This window comes from Cebus imitator, unplaced genomic scaffold (genome assembly GCF_001604975.1).
Source record: "Cebus imitator isolate Cc_AM_T3 unplaced genomic scaffold, Cebus_imitator-1.0 Scaffold16, whole genome shotgun sequence".
Classification (NCBI taxonomy): Eukaryota; Metazoa; Chordata; class Mammalia; order Primates; family Cebidae; genus Cebus; species Cebus imitator.
Window position 1 is genome coordinate 1,288,747 of NW_016107331.1, and position 4,052 is coordinate 1,292,798.

General features: G+C 39.0%; 1 protein-coding gene across 5 annotated transcripts in view; it reads left to right on the top strand.

The window, feature by feature from the left end:
* The window catches only part of MSH3 (mutS homolog 3), a 226,200-nt gene that overhangs the window by 6,130 nt on the left and 216,018 nt on the right, over positions 1-4,052 (top strand). The window lies entirely within an intron of this gene.

Below are 4,052 nucleotides of genomic sequence, written 5' to 3' on the forward strand. Positions count from 1 at the left end.
GATGCAGTCTTGCTCTGTCACCCAGGCTGGAGTGCAGTGGTGCAATCTCAGCTCACTGCAACCTCTGCCCTACTAGGTTTAAGCAGTTCTCCTGCCTCTGCCTCCAGAGTAGCTGGGATTACAGGTACTCGCCACCATGCCTGGGTAGTTTTTGTATTTTTAGTAGAGATGGGGTTTCACCATGTTGACCAGGCTGGTCTTGAACTCCTGACCTCATGATCTGCCTGCCTCAGCCTCCCAAAGTACTGGGATTACAGGCGTGAGCCACCACACCCGTCCATCTTTGTCTGGTTTTTACTTTTTGTTTATTTCTTCATTTATTTTTATCCTGTTTAGAGCTCATTTAAAGCTTCTTGAGTCTGTGGGTTTATAGGTCTTATTAAATGTGGGAAACTTTTTTGGTTGTTATTGTCTCACATTTTTTCTGTCTTTCCCTCGTGTCTCCCTCTGACAGTTTATTACAGGGATGTTAATTACTTGATATTATCTCTTAAGTCATTGAGGGCCTTTTCATTTGTTTTCCAGGCTTATTTCTCTTGGTACTTCATTTTGGATAGATTCTACTGCTCTGTTTTCAAGTTCAGTTGTCTTTTCTTCTGCTATGTCCAATCTTCTGTAAATCTCATTCAATAAAATGTTTATTTCCCATATTGCATATTTCATCTCTAGCAGTTCTATTTTGTTCTTTTAAAATATCTTCCAGTTCTCTATATGAATGATATCTCAGTAAGGTTATTAAAAAGAAATCCTTTTGCTCCTCATTTTGCTCATGTTTTCCTTTACATTCTCGATTATGTGGAGCATATTTATAAATTGTGTTTTCTTGTTTTTATATGCTAATTGATTGCATCATCTCTATGATTTCTGGGTCTGCATCCCTGGACAGATTTTCCCTACTTTTGCATGTCTAGTAACTAATTAGTTGGATCATGGATATGCTGAATTCTGTGTTGTCTGCTGCTGGAGTTTGTATTTCTTTGGAGTGTTGGACTCTGATCTGGCAAGCAGTTAAATTCCTTTGAATCACCTTTATCTTTTTAAGGATTATTTTTAAACTTCAGTAGAGAAGGCCTATAGTGCTCTTACTCTAGGGCTACTTTAGTCACATGCCTAAGGCGTGACTTTTTTATAGTTGGAAAGAGATACATAGTAGCAGTAGCAAACCATTATATTGTATTTCCACAATACAGAGACAGTAGACATTAGTAACGTGAAGAATATAAATACAGTCATATGCTGCCTAATGACAGTCAGTGAGGGACCACCTCTACAACATGAATCTTTTAAGATTATAGTAAGTATTTTTACTGTACTATTTCTATGTTTAAATATGTTTAGATACACAGATACTTGCCATTGTGTTACAGTTGTCTCTAGTATTCGGTACAGTAACATGCTGTCCAGGTTTATAGCCTGGGAACAATAAACTATACCATGTAGCCTAGGTTTGTAGGAGGCTATACCATCTAGGTTTGTGTAAGCATACTCTCTGATGTGCACACGATGATGAAATCACCTAATGACACATTCTTTATAACATATGCCCATCATTAAATGATGCAAGACTGTCATGGACGACTGTACTAAGTTTTAGGAAGTAACTAAGTATTTATTATTCAACCAGTAGCATCTGCCAGCCATAAGAGTCCCTGATTATTTCATCTCTGTTTTTAACACTTTTGTTTTAAATACTGTCCAATAAAATATAGAGAGAAATCTCTAAATTTCAAATATTTGATTAGGGGCCAGGTGCGGTGGCTCATGCCTTTAATCCCAGCACTTTGGGAGGCCCGAGGCAGGCTGATCACCTGAGTTCAGGAGTTTGAGACCAGCCTGGCCAACATGGTGAAACTCCACCTCTACTAAAAATATAAAAATTAGCCAAGTGTGGTGGCACATGCCTGTAATCCCAGGTACTCAGGAGGCTGAGGCAGGAGAATCACTTGAACCCATGAGGTAGAGGTTGCATTAAGCTGAGATTGCGCTGTTGCATTTTAGGCTGTGCGACAGAGTGAGACTCTGTCTCAAAAAAAAAAAAAAAAAAATTTTATTTGGGATGCAGGAGTTGCAGTTTGGGACATACACACATGCCAGGTGGTCTTTGGTATGTTTGAAGGACAAAGAAAAAATTGGAGCTTTTATTAAAAAGGAGAAGTGAGCCAGGATCAGTGGCTCACGCCTGTACTCCCAACGTTTTGGGAGGCCAAAGCAGGAGGATTATTTGAGCTCAGGAGTTGGAGACCAGCCTGGCCAACATAGGGAGACCCCATCTATATAAAAAATTTTAAAATTAGTTGGGCATGGTGGCACTTGCCTGTAGTCTTAGCTACTCAGGAAGCTGAGGTGGGAGGATCTTTTGAGCCTGGTACGTCAAGATTGCAGTGAACCTTGATGGCATGCACTCCAGCTTGGGTGACAGAGTGAGACACTGTCTCAAAAAAAAAAAAAAGAAAGAAAAAGAAAATGTATTGTTTTGAAAGAAGGTTCATTGGTACTAGGAAAATTTGGAGGAACTGGCGAACTGATTGGTGAATGACCGCAAGAGGTAAAATCAATCTTAGAGTCACAGCAGGTTATTTTAGCAGCTGTCGGGTAAAATTGGTTTCAGGTTACAATAGGCAGTTTTAGCAGATAGGCTTGCAGAGAATTACATTTTTGGACCAATGATATATGCTCTCAATGCTTTTTCCCCTGGCCTCTCTACTCTGTTTTGAGTATGACAAGAATGACCCAATTCATATGATAAACTTTCACAATATTTTTTTTTTCCCCCGACAAATACAACTCCAAGATCTTCACCCCACCTCCATTCCAGGCAAAGTTATTTATTTATTTATTTATTTATGTATGTCTGTAGGAGGGAAGTCTTTGTATAAGATACACACTTATAGTATGCATTTGAAGAGTGATAAAAATATACATTTTGAAAAAGAGAATAATAGTAAACAAGGTGAATGTGCATTTGAGAAAAGAGTCAAATTTACATTTTTGTAGCTAGAAAATTTATAGGAGACGTAATGAAAGCCTGTGAAGAGGTTTAAATATAAATAGGGGAAAAATTTGAGCTTTTAGAAATGAACAAAGCATAACTCTTGCCCTCAGAGTGTTTTGCTTTAGTAGGGAAGGTGAGAGGTGATAAATGTGGGCAGTCGCAGTTCCTTTGTATTTAGTAGCACCAACCTAATAGTATTGCTCTAAATGGTGAAGTAATGTGTTCTAGTACATGGTAGGGATCCAGAAAATGACAGTTTCCCTTCTTTTACGGAGTGCTTGCTTATGAAAAACTGCCAATTGGCGGACTGTAATGAGTGCCACAGGGAAATGTGATCTTGTTATAGGAACACAGAGAAAGAAAAGATGATTTTAAGCTGGAAAAATTAGCAGGTTTTATGGAAAAGGTAGATTTGAGATGGGTCTTGAAAAATGAATACAATTTTCATATGCAGAAAGGATATCATGGGCAAAGTGATGACGCATCTGAGTATGGTGATTTGGTTTTCTTGGTGAACCCCTGATGTGGATGTCAAGTCTTTCTCCTTGGGCTGGTTAGATTTTCCAGTCAATAGCCTTCCCAGCTTCTGCCTGGAGAGAAGTGCTCTGGCTGTCTGGGTTCTGTAGAGGCCGTGCTGTGGATCTCAGCATACAATGTGCCTATGTTTCTATAGTCCTTCTGAGTTAGGTACAGTACTCCATCAACTGGGCTTGTTTTGCCTTTTTCCAGGGAAGAAATCTCCAGTTGATTGCTGAGGTGGAAAGTTGTCTTTGAGCTTGGAGTGTGGCAGGGGTTTAGGGAACAAATTGCTTTGAACCAATCCTCTTTATTTTAGAACCTCCCTTTATTCCTTTTCCAGAGTGACTGGTACCCTAATTCCTGACTCTTTTGAGCATTTTGTGTTGTAAGTAGAGTCGGTTCTTGGTTTTCCTAATTACTGACTTAGAATTTAGCTTTCAGGTGTGCTCAATTGGTTATTGTTCATTTGTTTTCCTTTCTAGCTTTAGACATCTCATTTTCAATTGTTACCTCTCCTCTTTGCTCTGTCCTTATAGGCTTA